Here is an 18068-nt window from a genome sequence, read left to right on the forward strand (position 1 = left end):
TTTTTTATTAAAATGTTTCATAATACTTTTCTTCATTACCCTTTCATACACTTTCATAATATGTGATGTTAGACTCACAGGCCTATAATTACTTGCCTCTAGTCTTGATCCACTTTTGAAAGTAGGGGTAATATATGCTAATTTGTGCTCATCATAAATCTTGCCTGTATCTACACTTTGTCTTAATAATATTGCAAGTGGCTTTGCGATAGAATGAACTACTTTCTTTAACAAAATAGCAGGAATTCCATCAGGCCCTGCAGCAGCTCCATTTTTAATTTCATAATAGCCTGCACAATATCAGCTTGCATTAATATCTATGTCAGCTAAATATTCACTATTTTCATCCCTTACTTCTATATCATTATCTTCATTGATCTATTCTAGGGGTGAATTCTCTCTTATATCGTTCTGCCAGTATGTTGCAAACAATTTCCTTTTTTTCATTCGTTAATCTCCCTTCAATTTTCAGAGGGCCTATTTCTATTCTTCTTTTATTCATCTTCTTCGCATATTGAGTATAATAGCTTGGGGTTTTTGCTTGATATTTAATAGGGTTTTTTCTTCCAAGTCCCGTTTTTCATTTTCTTTTGATTGTATAATTCTTTTGTTCTGCATTTTCTATCTTACTTTTTAGTTCTATAACTTTCCATGCATTTTTTTCTTTTGCAAGACCTTTTTTCCACTTTCTGATTTTCTGGAACAAGATCCTTCTGTCTCTTGGTATGCATGAATGATGTTTACTTTTCTTCTTCGGTATATATTTTTCCACCTATTTTCTCCAATATTTTATATAATATCTCCGTATTTACCCTTATGTCATCACTTACGAAAATGTTATCCCAATCTTTGTTTAATTCTTCATTAATTTCTGACCATTTTATATTTTACTGTTAGAAGTTGTATTTTCCATATCCTTCCCACTTTTTCATTTCTTGCTTATCTCTATTTTCACTTGCTTGAATGAACTGTTAATTCTATGACATTATGGTCTGAAATATTCGCATTATAAACTATTATTTCTTTAACATAATTCATCTCGTTCACAAATACTAGGTCTAAAGTATTTTCCTTTCTTGTTGGCAGGTGATTTATTTGTTGAATGTTGTATTCTAGTAGCATATCTAATAGCTTTTCAAATTGCCTCTTATCTTCTGCACTACTATTACTCTCTTTTTATATGTATAAGTACAACCACAATCTCCTCTTCGTCTTTCCATCTACGAAAGGAAAGTTTGAAGTACCAGATAGGAGAATAGTCCAGTCCTTGTGATTTCTACATATATCATCCAATTTTTCAATTATTAAGTCAAACTCTTTAGTATTAGGAGGTCTATATATTACTATGTTCATCAATTTTTCAGATTCAAATTCTACCGCTATTAGTTCACATTCTGAGTTACTATATTTCTCATATATTTTTCCTTGTTTTTTGTCTTTCCCATATATTGCGGTTCCCCCTTGATTCCTATTTTTTCTATCTGAGAGAGAGAGAGAAAGAGAGAGATAATAACACTATCTTTTTCCATTCAATTTACAGAACTAATGATTTTTTGGAAAGTCGGGGATATCATATATAAACATATAAATACAGCATATAAAGAAACACAAACATACACAGAATAACATTCCATCTTTTTTAATGCAATTTACACGACTGATGATTTTTAGGAAAAGTCAGTTGTATCGTATGAAAACAGAGAGAGAGAGAGAGAGACTATAATTCAGTCTTTTTTTCATATTTTTTTTTTTTAAAAAAAAAAAAAAAAAAAAAAAAAAAAGAGGCAGAAATATCGTACGCAAACAAACAGAGAGAGACAGAGAGAGAGAGAGAGAGAGAGAGAGAGAGAGAGAGAGACAGAGAGAATAACATTCCCTCATTTTCCATACAATTCACAGAACTAATGATTTTTTAGGAAAAGTCATATATAGCGAATGTAAACAGAGAGAGAGAGAGAGAGAGAGAGAGAGAGAATAATATTCAATCTTTGTCCATACAATGCACGCAACTAATGAATATCATATAGTTCGTTCATCTCGTATATATACGTACAAGGTATCATTCGTGTACGTCACACGTAGAGAATTCTTCAACGTCAATTGACAGGAGAGAAACTTGATTATTAGTCGACTCAAATGTCAGGCAAAATAATTTGAGTGGCACCTGGTAGTTCCAAAAAGCCTCCTCCTTCCTCCCCCACCCCTCCCCCATATTTCCCACCTCCTCACTCTCCCCACTGTGCCTGACCAGGAAAAAATATTTGAGCAAATTTGGTTGAAGGAAAATCACCGCAAAAATGAAGGAAAAAAAAATTGCAAATACACAAAGACTGGAACTCAGATGAAGGAAGTAATTTTCTCCTGCGCCCAGAGAGGAGTGAAATTAGAAATATTTCTTGCAAAAAATGTTTTGACTGCTACACTCAATTGTATTGTTGTTACTAATGACAATGACGATAACATGGAGAAAGAAAAAAAGTGGAGAAGGAAGAAGAACAATAAGAAAGACTTGAATAACTCACAAATAATCTAAGTAAAAAAAAATTTAAAAAATTATGAATTAAAAGATGTTCATCGCTCATTCCATAAACCAGAATGACCCTTAGCGTTATAGAGAATCTTTTATTACAGTATTAATGTCATTCTTTGTGTAATTATTGATCTATAAGCGACCATAATTCAAAGCAGCGTCACCAGTAAAGTGAGTTAATCACTCTCGCAGCCGCTTCGAATAACTGGCCACAAATTTCTCCTGATACTTCTGAGGTAATTATGGAATTTTTTTAGCAGTTTTTTTGGTATTAACCGTTTCTTTGCGGCTCCGTTATTTCTGAGAGAGAGAGAGGAGAGAGAGAGAGAGAGAGAGAGAGAGAGAGAGAGAGATCTTTATCAGTAAACCAAACAAAACCTAAGATTTTCATAAAGGTCAGATAAGTCGTATAAAAAAGAAAGAGAGAGAGAGAGAGAGAGAGAGAGAGAGAGAGAGAGAGAGATCTTTATCACTAAACCTCTCAAAATCTAAGATTTTTAAAGAGGTCGTTTTACTTGCCTTAATGTTGAGAGAGAGAGAGAGAGAGAGAGAGAGAGAGAGAGAGAGAGAGAGAGAGAGATTCGGTCTTTATCAATACAATTCACAGAACCAATTATTTTTATAAAGTTTAATGTATGTTGTATATGAACTGAGAAGAGAGAGAGAGAGAGAGAGAGAGAGAGAGAGAGAGAGAGAGAGAGAGAGAGAGAGAGAGAGAGAATGACATTCAATCTTTATCGATAAAACTCACAATACCTAAGATTTTTATAAAGGTCAGGTATGTCGTATACGGACACACACACACACCCACACAGATAAGCAATATTAATCAAAGCATCATGCAACTAATTGTAACCCGTGTAAATCAATTAAATGTTAAAGAACTTAAACCAATAAATGAAATATATTTTTTTTCATTTTGTCAAACAGTGTACAATCGTGCAAACAGGATTGAAAGAAATGAACTTTTAATATAGTCATTTAATGAAAAAAATATATCTATCAGTTTCATTTACTCTTTTACAATAATGAGACAAAAAGATATTAACTGGGATTTTATGCATCGTCGTCTTAGTGAAATGTCTACTCAAGGGAAGCTTTGTTTTAAATGTATTCGCTTTCCAGTAGGGATCATGAAACGCAATATTATAATAATACTATCTCTCTGAGTGAGCATTAGAAAATAGTCATTTAGATGCCTTGATTGTATTTTGTACGCCTCTTTATAAACTAAATTGGAGATATTCTCCAAATTCACACACACACACAATATATACATGCATGCATACATACATGAGTGTGTGTATGCACGTAATTGTTAATAGGATATTTGATATGCTGAATAATTTTTACCATGAGATAAACAGCAGTACAAAATAAAATCTATCAATAGAAATCCAAGCTTCTAACGAATATGGTGTTCATGAAAAATTAGTAACAGGAGGTCATGGGGAATACACAAAGAAGAGATCAATTACCAAAAAAGCGAAAAAGAAACTTTATTAATAAATAAATAGAAAAAACTTTAAGTTAATTTTTAAAACATACGGACAATATGTCATTTATGAAAATGCCATTATGCTGTGACACGTCACGAAATGTTACGATATGAAAAATGAACGACTGAGTGACAAAATGGCATCTAAAAGGAAATGACATTCGTGAAGAACTGATGCAACAGAGACAAAGTGACAGAAAATATATTCATATAATAAACAATCAAAAAGCAATTTCACATTCCCTGATAGGAAAATAATCCATCCCCAATCAGTGACAGAAACGCGTTCTGTGTCCGTGCGGTATTTTCCATCACACACATGGCTAATAGAATGCCTGAAAATATATGGGGCAGAGGAAAACACCATCAGCTTCCTCAAAAATACAATGCGCAACTGGAATACAATACTTACAAGCTCTGGAATAAGACTAGAAGAGGTTAATATCAGGAGAGGGATCTTCCAGGGCGACTCACTGTCCCCACTACTCTTCGTAGTAGCCATGATTCCCATGACAAAAGTACTACAGAAGATGGATGCCGGGTACCAACTCAAGAAAAGAGGCAACAGAATCAACCATCTGATGTTCATGGACGACATCAAGCTGTATGGTAAGAGCATCAAGGAAATAGATACCCTAATCCAGACTGTAAGGATTGTATCTGGGGACATCAGGATGGAGTTTGGAATAGAAAAATGCGCCTTAGTCAACATACAAAAACGGCAAAGTAACTGAGAACTGAAGGGATAAAGCTACCAGATGGGAGCAACATCAAACACATAGATGAGACAGGATACAAATACCTGGGAATAATGGAAGGAGGGGATATAAAACACCAAGAGATGAAGGACACGATCAGGAAAGAATATATGCAGAGACTCAAGGCGATACTCAACGCCGGAAATATGATAAAAGCCATAAACACATGGGCAGTGCCAATAATCAGATACAGCGCAGGAATAGTGGAATGGACGAAGGCAGAACTCCGCAGCATAGATCAGAAAACCAGGAAACATATGACAATACACAAAGCACTACACCCAAGAGCAAATACGGACAGACTATACATAACACGAAAGGAAGGAGGGAGAGGACTACTAAGTATTGAGGACTGCGTAAACATCGAAAACAGAGCACTGGGGCAATATCTGAAAACCAGTGAAGACGAGTGGCTAAAGAGTGCATGGGAAGAAGGACTAATAAAAGTAGACGAAGACCCAGAAATATACAGAGACAGGAGAATGACAGACAGAACAGAGGACTGGCACAACAAACCAATGCACGGACAATACATGAGACAGACTAAAGAACTAGCAAGCGATGACAATTGGCAATGGCTACAGAGGGGAGAGCTAAAGAAGGAAACTGAAGGAATGATAACAGCGGCACAAGATCAGGCCCTAAGAACCAGATATGTTCAAAGAACGATAGACGGAAATAACATCACTCCCATATGTAGGAAGTGCAATACGAAAAATGAAACCATAAACCACATAGCAAGCGAATGCCCGGCACTTGCACAGAACCAGTACAAAAAGAGGCATGATTCAGTGGCAAAAGCCCTCCACTGGAGCCTGTGCAAGAAACATCAGCTACCTTGCAGTAATAAGTGGTACGAGCACCAACCTGAGGGAGTGATAGAAAACGATCAGGCAAAGATCCTCTGGGACTATGGTATCAGAACGGATAGGGTGATACGTGCAAACAGACCAGACGTGACGTTGATTGACAAAGTCAAGAAGAAAGTATCACTCATTGATGTCGCAATACCATGGAACACCAGAGTTGAAGAGAAAGAGAGGGAAAAAATTGATAAGCATCAAGATCTGAAAATAAAAATAAGAAGGCTATGGGATATGCCAGTGGAAATCGTACCCATAATCATAGGAGCACTAGGCACGATTCCAAGATCCCTGAAAAGAAATCTAGAAAACCTAGAGGCTGAAGTAGCTCCAGGACTCATGCAGAAGAGTGTGATCCTAGAAACGGCACACATAGTAAGAAAAGTGATGGACTCCTAAAGAGGCAGGATGCAACCCGGAGTCCCACACTATAATTACCACCCTGTCGAATTGGAGGACTGTGATAGAGCAAAAAAAAAAAAAAAAATAAATAATAATAATAATAATAATAATATTAATAATAATAATGAAGACGATGACGGAATATCAGGCAAACATACATATTCAACCTCCTCCTCCCTCCCAGGGCATATCTTCCTTTTTTTAGGAATCTAGACTTCTGTAACAATTGCTGATAATGGCATTTAAATTCTCCTTAGGATCAAATCTGAGTCTCTCATTCAGGATATTGTGAAGAGACGTCGATAGATCCTGGAAGCCTGATTTATCTGCCCCATTCATTGACAGTTACGTGAATGGATTCTGCTCCACTATACTATTCAGGTTGTGATTGATCACGATTTCATTCAAAAGATATTAGTCTCGTCGATTGGATAGGATGGCTCTCTCTCTCTCTCTCTCTCTCTCTCTCTCTCTCTCTCCCTCCCCTCGTCTCTCTCTCTCTCTCTCCTCTCTCTCTCTCTCTCTCTCTCTCTCTCTCTCTCTCTCTCTGGCTATTCAACTGTTATTTCCTTTTAAGCATCCCTGAGGTTTACATATGATAGCTCTCTCTCTCTCTCTCTCTCCTCTCTCTCTCTCTCTCTCTCTCTCTCTCCTGTAGAACATCCCCAGAACAGTCACTCCCCAAATCCAGATCATTAACTTCCAAACATATACTCCCTATCGTCTCGCTCCTCCTCCTCCTCCTCCTCCTCTCTCTGCCCCCTCCTCTCACTCGGCAGTTCATCCCCTTTACTGCAAGCAGCTTCTAAAGACCCAAAGACACCTGTGACGGAACCACAAAAAGAACCATTAACTTTATTCCCAGGAGAGGGGAAATTCCTTTTCCTTGTTTGTTGTTTGGCTGAGAGCAAAAGGATATTATTCTATTTCCTTTTCATAGGTCTTTGTGTTTATTGGTTTGTTTTTGTTGCTGCCATGGGCATCAGCTTCATTGCAATGAAAAAACTAACAAAGATTGCAAAAAAATACTATTTGATTAGTTTTACTAATATAATGGATTTAAATTGAAGTAAATCTCGAATGAAATGCTCTTCTATTTTAAATGAAGCAAGAAAAGGTCTTTATGTATAAACACACACACACAACCACACGCGCACACACACACATACATATATATAATATATTCTATATATATATATGATATATATATATAAAAATATTATATATATATATATATATATATATATAGTATATATATATATATATATATATATATATATATACTATATATATATATATATTATATTATATATATTTATAATATATAATATAATTATGATATACATATATTATAGATTTATATAATTATATATAATATTATTTATATATATAATATTAATATAATTAAATTTTTATATATATATATATTAATAATATATATATATATTATATATTATATATGTATGTTAAATGTGTGTGTATTATATATATTATATGTATATATATATATATATATATATATATTATATATATATATATATATATCATATATATATACCATATATATATATATATCTATATATATATATATATAATATATATATATATCTAATATTACATATATATATACTTATTTATATTAATTATATTTTATATATAATACTATTATTAATAATATATGTATATTATATTAATATATATATATATATACAGCTTTACATCTTAAGTCTTCAGTAAAAAATATATAAATAACTGTAATTCAAATGCAATCGCATATAATTCTGGAATTATGTACCCAATGCTAAACTAAAACTGGCCACTCACTTATTTATAAAGTTTCCTTGGTCAGGATCAGTGAATAATTTCACATTATATTTTCTGCTTCTCTGTAGTAATACGATGTAATTTATTTGGAGTGACACAGTGGGCAGTAAATGTCAAATGGACCGCATCAATTATTTATATTCATTCTAAAATCAGCATTCATGTGCCAAGAAAATATGACGTCACTGATAAGAATTTCAAGGATACAATAAATTCAAGCAGAAAAGGTATTTTAATATTAAATCAGAATAGATATTATTCGCTTCAAAGACAAACATTTTATCATCCGAGAAAGTACAAGAGTTATTTGGATGTGCATCAACAAGTATCATTAATCGATAAATGTTGAGGGAAGAAATATTCAAAAGTGAAAGTCAATAATTAAAAATATCTGTTGTTTACAATCAGATAATTCAGACAAGCAGTATAACAACTAAGGAAGGCCAAAGCCTACTATCAATTTTTTTTCTAATGCCATCTTAAAAACTTATTTATATTATGTCACTTATATAAATAATGAAATATAACACTAATTCTTCTCTCTTTCGGGCTCAGATAATGAATGCGCTTCACATACCCACAAAAAACCATATGACAGCGACCTCAGGCAGATATAAGAAAAATGTAAAAAACAAATAATATAGAAATATAATTTTGGTAATCTCCAGGTAACCAACATTTTTGCTATGTTCAAAGATCACAACTTTTAAAAGTATCTTCCAATCTACTGGTTTTTATCTCAACTGAAAGGGTACCTGGGTTAAAGAGCCCTAAATATTCTCTCTCTCTCTCTCTCTCTCTCTCTCTCTCTTATAAAATTTGGGGGAATGGGAGATGCTGATTTGCCTGCTCTTCCTCGAAGTTGATCTATAAACATCCGCTGGTTATAAACATTTCCATTGTCATGGGGATATTAGCTGTTAACTTTACTGCGTGTGTCCTCCAAGGTGTGGCTACCCTTAGGCGTTTCCTCCTTTCTGTAGAGTGAAATCACCCTTATTGCTAATCTTGTAGTGTCAGTTTGGATATTAAGCCTTTTTTTGACTATGTTGTCCTCTGTAAAATCAGTTTGCCTTAGTAAAGGATCCGAACAGGACCGAAAGTACTTGGCTATCTCGCTTTTTCATTTTTTCCTTCGTGGCATTTAATATCTAATTCGCTCTACCCGGAATTAATATATTTTCATATATGTTTAACAGAGGGGGAATTTATTAAGCGATAATAGAATTGCTGGCAGACAGGCGCGAACCATCGACCTCTCAATTCCAGGACTGGCAGTGAAGCCTTAGCCAACCCCGCCACTGCAAGAGATATAAGTTTATGCCCCCTCCCATCTCAAATACCTGCCGCGCTCAAGCCCATCTCGTCCTCGGTAGCTTGGTAGTGCTTTTGCCCGCACATAGTCATTATATAAGTCATATCACATTACCGTGATTCATATACATATATCGAGCTACAAATGTCCTTTAATATGTAATTCGCTCTACCCCGGAATTAATATATTTTCATATATGTTTAACCGAGGGGGAATTTATTAAGCGGTAATAGAATTGCCGGCCGACAGGCGCAAACCATCGACCTCTCAATTCCAGGACTGGTAGTGAAGCCTTAGCCAACACCGCCACCACAAGAGATATAAGTTTATGCCGCCTCCCATCTCAAATACCTGCCGCGCTCAGGTATTTTATGTTTTGGAGACTGCATCGTGACGTTGATTGACAAAGTCAAGAAGAAAGTATCACTCATTGATGTCGCAATACCATGGGACACCAGTGTTGAAGAGAAAGAGAGGGAAAAAATGGATAAGTATCAAGATCTGAAAATAGAAATAAGAAGGATATGGGATATGCCAGTGGAAATCGTACCCATAATCATAGGAGCACTAGGCACGATCCCAAGATCCCTGAAAAGGAATCTAGAAAAACTAGAGGCTGAAGTAGCTCCAGGACTCATGCAGAAGAGTGTGATCCTAGAAACACATAGTAAGAAAAGTGATGGACTCCTAAGGAGGCAGGATGCAACCCGGAACCCCACACTATAAATACCACCCAGTCGAATTGGATGACTGTGATAGAGCAAAAAATAAAAAAATAAAAATTAAAAAATATTAATAATGATAATATATGCAGGAAGAAAACCCTCTTTTAAAAATGTTTTATCAAAAGCAATTGCTGCCTCAGCTGCATTAATTTCATTTAGGTTCTTCTCTGTTTTCGTAATTATGGTTTCCTCATTGTTGCTTAAACAGAAAGTGACCATTCCCGTTTACTGCATTCCCTAATTTAGTCTTTCTTTCTACCCTTCTCTTCGTTCTCTGCACATATTTTTATATTTATTCTCTAACACTGTCTCTCCAGACCTGTCAGATTTTAAGCATTTTACTGAAAAGAGACTCACCCCTCTTGCTGAATTATACATTTATATTTTCCCTGAAAGGCCGACTTCATTTTCAGAGACTTGAAGTGTTCTAATTCGTTATAATAGTTTATTTTTACATAGTGTAGTGAAATGTAATAATGTGCCTAAATATATATGTTTCTTATATGAAAATTTAGAGAGAGAGAGAGGAGAGAGAGAGAGAGAGAGAGAGAGAGAGAGAGGGCGGGGTTCGGGAAAGGATGAGATAGTTAGAGAAATTAATTAATAGTATAAGAATAAAAATTTTTGATTAATTAGTTCCTGGGTGTGATAAAAATAAATGTGGTCTAATATTATATTTGTATCATTTCATGGTCAGAACGGCTGGCACTGCAGTATGTACATAGATACATACATACATACATACATTTCAATGGAAGAAAAGACACAAAATCTGAGAAAAGTTGTCCTTAACAGCAAAGAAAGCTAGAGAAAGTAACTCCTCAGAAACCGAAAGTTAAGAGAGTCATTACAGAGACCACTTACTGAATATCAACGTCTAATAGAGAGAGAGAGAGAGAGAGAGAGAGAGAGAGAGAGAGAGAGAGAGAGAGAGAGAGAGAGAGAGAGAGAGAGAGTGTCTCTCTCCAACATTTGCTATCTCTCACGCAGGCCATTTAGACGCCTCGAGAGGTGAAAATGAACCAAAGGTCTCAACAGAATTTAGATTTAACAGTTAGAAAAAATACTTTTGTATTCTTTGTTTAGCTTAAATACAGAATTTCATTTAAGACACGGATTATATGGTATGTTTATTCTGAAAAATGTATTGAAGGAGATTCAGGACTTCATTTTGAAATCCTGTTTAACTTCATTAAAGAAAAATATTCCCTTTGGAATAAATGAAGAGGATTGCCTGTTTTAAAGGACTGCAAAATACACATACACATAACAAGATAAACAACGCACATACACACATGCACACACACACACACAGCCTACTTTCACTCAGAACAATTTGTAAATTATTTCTTACAGGTTTAAAAATAGAAGGTTTTCAGTGTTTTACTATTTTGAAAGAAATAATTACATCAGTATCAAGGTTGATAAAAGAGAGAGAGAGAGAGAGAGAGAGAGAGAGAGAGAGAGAGAGAGAGAGAGAGAGACAGACAGAGAGAAAGAGAGCATCATTAACCCACGAATGGTTAATTATCTTGATGGATCTGACATCCACAAGATGCCAAAAGAAACTGGAATCATACTGATAGCTCCTGATTGTTAATCCTGACCAAAATACATAAGAGCTTGATTTCATTGACTTCGCTTTTAGATTGGATGTGGTATTTGGGATTTCATCTCGCTCTGCGAAAACTTTGAAAAGTTAGGAATAAAAGCTCCTACATACATACATACTACATCATACATACAACATACATACATAACATACATATATTCGAAAGGTAAGAAGACCCGAAGCACTACGATTGAAGGCCTCGGTACAATCATAAGGATAAATCGACGTTCATTTCAACTTTGCTTTCATCACTAAACGTATCTCGTGCGGAAATCAGCAACACAAATAAGACAGATCCATCAAGAATTGTTTATATAAAAATAAAATTGTGAAGGGATCATGTTATTCAAGCATGACAGTTTTTATTATTTTTTACTTATTTTTTACTCCGAATGAAAGACAAAGATACTGTTGTAGCATATGAATAAATTTACACAATTTCTATGTGCTCCTTTTCTGTGGCACTTAGGGCTACATATCTTCTTATCAAGCAAATTACATTTCATAGAATAGCAACAACCCAAAACTCTACCTGTCTACCATTTGCTCTTACTTTAAGATCTGACACCAATATTCCTGGCCGAGCACCGCCCGTTGACGCGAATTAATCCTCGTATTCAGCTGAAGAAAAGCTAATGATTTCTGCCTCTCATCCGACGCCCTGACGTTTGCTGCTGTTTCTGTTCGCTTTCGCATGACTGATGGCATCGTATCAAGAACGACAGCCGATGGGTCACAACCGAATAAGAAAATTTTGAAGGTTAAATGCATGACTGGATGAGGTAAGCGTTGTAAAACGTTACCAAAAAATGAAATTAATGGTAAATTTGTGTGATAATAAGAAGGATGAAATGGGTCTACCCTATTAGTTGTTCTCTCAATCGTCGTCTTTCTAAGCTATACATGTTCAGGTTATATAGTCGTCTTTGGTAACCTATTTGCCTGTGTGTGTGTGTGTGTGTGTGTGCGTGTGTGTGTGTGAGAGAGAGAGAGAGAGAGAGAGAGAGAGAGAGAGAGAGAGAGTGAGAAAGGTTTACTTTAGCAATACACATCTTTGTTCTGATTTTGTCTGGTAAAATAATGAAATATTAGTTGAAAGTGGAGGCTAAGGATATCCTTTGTGGTTGCAAAAAGCTTCCGGCTGTTCACAGAGTTCGTACATAAAAGGGAATATGAATACCTTAGGTTGGCCTCAGCAGCTTTGCTTTCACCTAAAGCAACTTCAGTATTTATTCTTTGACGTCAAAGGCTCCCTCTCTTTGAAGTATTACTTTGCTAATTAAAAGGAAATATATTTTGTTGTATGTAGACTGCTTAGTGGTAATATAAATCATAAAACTTGGAAATAAGATGAAATAGGGTTTTTGGTGTATGTACAAATAAAATTTAAATATAATGCATGAATTTCATGCTTAAAACATAAGATTATTAATAGTTTTCGTACTCTGGTGCGGCTTTTGAAGTTTTCTATCATATTTTTCAAAAATATGATAGAAAACTTCAATATTCTAAATCACATGCTTTGTTGACAGTAATATGCAAATTTGTTTTAGATGTATTTGAATTTATTTAGAAAATTAGAGATGACATTTCTAATATTAGGTTTCCTCACTATAAAATTCGATTTGATTTTATTCTTTTATGAGTCTTAAGGAAAACAGCTTACTAAGAATATTAGTAATGAACTGAATCTCTCTACCATAATGCTTATTTCAAACACTGGTTTCAATTTAGTTAAATATTGAAGTAGATAAGTAAATAACAGAAGACTTTACCGTATCTTACTTTAGTAGCTGTACCCCTTCACGCACTTTAGAAAATAAAAATAGGTAAATAAAGAGGTAACTATGTATGTTTTCTTAATTAACAGCTTCATTTACATGCTCTTAGCACGCTGGGAAGCTTATGAGGATATAGGCAACTACCAACCACAGCATCAAGTATTGCCGCTAATTGTCCATAAGTTACCCACTAAATTACTTAATGGTCTTCCATTCTTGCCGGGAAAATAGACTTTAGAAACGTTCTTACCAAATTAGTTATTCGAATCGAAATTAATTTTATTAACTGAAATACTAAACGTAACAAAATTTGTTCATCTTATTAAGGAAACTCAAGTAAAAGTAAAATTTCTACAAATAAATATTAAACTAAACTCTATTCCTTTGCTTCCTATCTATCATATTTCTATACCGGCTAAAACAGATTTCTCAGTCAGAGAGAGAGAGAGAGAGAGAGAGAGAGAGAGAGAGAGAGAGAGAGAGAGAGAGAGAGTCCAATTTCGATATTCTATCCTTAAGAAATTTATACACAGATCGCACAAAACCGAGGTGGTAATGAATTACCTCTTCCAGTATTCGCTTAGTAATTAACGTCGTCTATGATGGTATGTACGAGGTGGATAGAGATACCCCACCCCCATCGCCTATGCTATCTACGTCTCCCCCTTAGCCCCCCTCCCCTTTCAAAAACGTTTTTTGATCGAATTTACAAGATATTTCCGTATTCCATATTTCAGGAATTTCTTAACATATCCAACAACCATATTCCTGCCAGAAGGGAAAAAAACGGAACTGCTTAAGTCTGCAATAATGTTATCAATATTCGGACCCTGGTAAAAAGAATGTTATGATTAAAGTAACAAAGGAGGTATAATTAATCTTTGGCACGATATCCCTACTTCAGAAGAAAAATTCTTATTAAATTAGGGCCGATAGTCTCTCGCAAAATCTTTGTGATATGATGCGTCTTTTGCGTGTGTAAGTATGTGTGTGTTTGTGTTGGTGTGCCTGTGTGTTCGAGGAACAGGAGATTCCTAGATATATTTTAGCATATGCCTTTTTTCATTGGCCTTGAAGTAATATAGGAAACCATTTTGGCACATTTTTCCACTTTATCTAAAAAGGTTAAATAGTGTCAGCATGATGATTTTGTAAAGTAACTGAGAAAGTTCAGGTCTTATATGACTCTGGAAACTTGGTTCAGTGTTGACGAGCTGTGTTCCTGTTGTGGGTAGTTTATTTATTTGAAGTTCTTGTTTTGGTGAATATGAAACAGGAATAACTGTGATACTCAATTGTATATAAAATACACATTAATCTTGGTAATTTCGTGTTTTGAATTATTTAACAAAACTGATTATATCAAACAAACTAGTTTTTATAGTTTATGGACTCTCTGTCTGTTTGTCTACTTCTACCTCTCTTCTCTTGTCACTGGCTGTTCTTGAATTACAAGATTGTAGATTTATTATGCATAGAATAGAGGGAGAGACAGACAAACAGACAGAGAATCCTATAAACTATTTCACCAAACTGGGATACAGAAGACTTCGGTGAGGGCCGCAGTGTGGAATGATGACTCCTAGTACCCTCCTTCCTTTGCTCTCTCGCTTCACTGTAACTGCAACCTCCAACAGTCGAGTAACTGAAAAGACATTTAATTCACTGCTAATGCTAACAGATGCAGTCCGGTTCTTATAGGGAACAAAATATATACCACCTTCTCGTAATTTCGGGCCTCGAACGATGTGTATTCCCTTGTGAGCACACTTGCTGGTCTATTTCTACGGGATCAGAAAAGGCACCTGTCGACGAGGATGGGATTCGAACCCACGCAGGGAAACCCTATTGGATTAGCAGTCCAACGCCTTAACCACTCGGGCATCTCGTCAAAGATGTTTGGCTACATATGAGCTCTTGTGATGAGGGACCTGACTATGGCAGCGCTCATAGAGACAGAGTGGTGTACCTGGTACAGGTGCGAATGATATTCTATCTGACGTCTACTGCGGTAAAACACATTTATGCTCTTAAAAGTGTCATAAACATGTCGCTAACTTACCGCAAATATGTCGATAACATGTTGAAAACAAGTCAGCTACTGTAAGTTGGTAGCGAATACTAGTTAAACGTATGAAGCATTTGCCTTGACTACCGATAAGTATACAACACATTTATGATCATAAACGTAATATAAACATGTCGATAACATCCATCAAATGTCAAAAAAATGCCGGAAACAAGTCACCTACCATAAGTGGGGAACGAAATGTTGGACAATGATGGAGAATAGTATGAAGCACTGCTCTTGGTAACAAAACGTCGTTGACTTGCATTCAACTTATTTGTGATGTGTGTGCGATAAGTTACCGACGTTTTACAGTAGGGTGGACGCACCTGAAAACTTGTAGTATATAAACAGTAAGAAGTGCAGGAGGAAGAATAAGAGGATAGAAATTGGCCAAAGGAAAATGTTGAGATACGGACCTAATACTGATTATTATAAGAAGAAGAATGAGCTTACATCATAAAGAGTCAATATTATTCTTCCTGTGTATTTGCCTTTTGCTAAACCCAGGACTTCATTCTCTTTATGGTTATCTGTCTCGAATAACTTCCACTCCAGTTCTCTCGTTTCCTTTCAACTTCGTAGTCTGTAAGGCAAAGATACACTGCTACGATATTATATGTAATTCTTGACTACATAAACCTTATCTTATGCCCTCTCTCGTTTTTTTTCCTTTCTGGACAAAGTGTTCCTTCTTTTCATCAGTAGAATTTGCGAGTGTAAAAATACGTTTGAGTCTTTTGAGAGAAATGAAATCAGCGGTGTGTTATTTGATATCTAAGGTATCGTCTGTTATCTATTTAAACTCTAGAATTGTACACTTTCCTTACCTATCTTCTCTGATCTAGGGTCAGATCTAATACAGTATTTTTTGAAGATCTACACAATATAAATTCTGCCTTTACGGAAAAAAACTACGATAAAAATCAACTATTCCTTAAAAAAATTGCGAGGGTAGAAAAAAAATTAAAGATTGAAACCAAAAGAGGAAGCTCTCTCTCTCTCTCTCTCTCTCTCTCTCTCTCTCTCTCTCTCTCTCTCTCTCTCTCTCTCTCTCTCTCTCTGTTGTAAGCAGATGTCGTTGGGTAACAAGCCAGCAACCGCCAGGAACCATCAATTTTGACTGCAACGCTGAACTCGAAAAGTGTCCAGTTCCATTCCAATAACTTTCATAGCAAAGGAGAGAGAGAGAGAGAATCTGGTCACCCACCTAACCATCCCTCATATCAGGAATCAGGATAACGGTTCGTATTTCTTGAAGAGAGACGAAAATAGGTGAAGAAGTAGGAATCTTTTCTCTGAATGTCTTACAGTTGAGTGATTTAAAAGGGGAGAAGTCTGTCCAATTATGTTAGGTAATGGTAAACAACAGGCGCTCTTCTTACTCGTCTTGAGATCTATAGTTCAATAATTCAGTAAAATTTACTTTTTTTTATACTGATGTACGTTCTCGTTCTTTTGTTTATTCATCTGGAAATATTATTTTTTTATTAATGTATCTTCTACAACAACAATAATTAGCTGCATGGCATGAGAACTATTGTCTCCTCATTGTTACATAAAAGAATTTTGGTTGTCATAATTCAGACTTCAGTAAATTGTAGACTTTTTAAGCAAGATTGTTTGTAAGTCTCAAATAAGATAGACTATTTTCGTAAAAAAACAAAAAATCGTATATAATGAAAAGTATTCATGCTATTACAAATTTCTTCCCGATACTGAGACCAGGAGCTAATCAGTCAAGCAGTAAGAAAAAAAATCAACGGTATTTAAAAAATAAAAAAGCTTCAACCTCATATATTTCCCATCACGCATCATTTCCTTTAAGGGTTGGACCAAAGGAGCACCGTCTGAACTCCACAACAAAAATCGATGAATTCTTTGCTGCTTCCTTTACGGGAACTTGAACATCTGTTGTTTCCCAGCGTTTGGTCTAGTCCGGAACTTTTTTTATACATATGATTTCTTCTGTTTCTGGAAGGTAAATTCATTTTTTCTTAATTCTATTTCATGTTAAATAATTTATTTTCTCAATTCAAAATCGTCTTCTCAAAAAGGGAAAGCAGTAATTTATTGCACCTGGAAATATCATAACGTTATGCAAATGAGTTCCTCCATTATCCAACTGATTTTGTTTAAAAAAACATAATTGCTAAATTCTTGTAAATTCTTGTATGTCGATCAATAGCGATTCAGTTTCTATTAGAGAATGAAGTTGTGGTATCAGTTGCGAAAGATTCATAGTAATCAGTGAATTCTGGAAGGGTTCATGATCTTATGGGACTCGTCGTTGTCAACATATCAAACGATTAATTCATGCCAATCACTTAGGTGTAATCACGGGAATATAACAAAGATGTCTCATATTCAAAGAGAGATGTCCCATTTATTTATCCTAATTCTTTCTGATGTAAAGATAGATATCCTCAAATTCATCCAGATCCCTTCTCTAGACATATAGACAAATATCCACTAATTTATCCTGACTCTCAGAAGCACACTTCACGAGAATCCTTTCCAAATTTATCACAAGACCAAGGCGAGCGGCTTTCATGACGTCTTCGATTGATATAAATGCTAATTTAATGCATTGCAGTTAAGATCTGCGGTCTTCGATGGCGGGGCATAAAATTCAAGGATGGGAATAACTCTCCTTTGACACTGAAAAGGAATCGCTGTCCTTCACCTTAGT

At 35.2% G+C, this 18068-nt stretch overlaps 1 non-coding gene across 1 annotated transcript; it reads right to left on the reverse strand.

Moving 5' to 3' along the window:
* Positions 1-15117: 15117 nt before the first annotated feature.
* Positions 15118-15199, reverse strand: Trnas-gcu (transfer RNA serine (anticodon GCU)). Its single transcript has one exon. It is a non-coding gene; the product is annotated as a tRNA-Ser (tRNA).
* Positions 15200-18068: the final 2869 nt, after the last annotated feature.

Source organism: Macrobrachium nipponense, chromosome 1, assembly GCF_015104395.2.
Source record: "Macrobrachium nipponense isolate FS-2020 chromosome 1, ASM1510439v2, whole genome shotgun sequence".
NCBI classification, from domain to species: Eukaryota; Metazoa; Arthropoda; class Malacostraca; order Decapoda; family Palaemonidae; genus Macrobrachium; species Macrobrachium nipponense.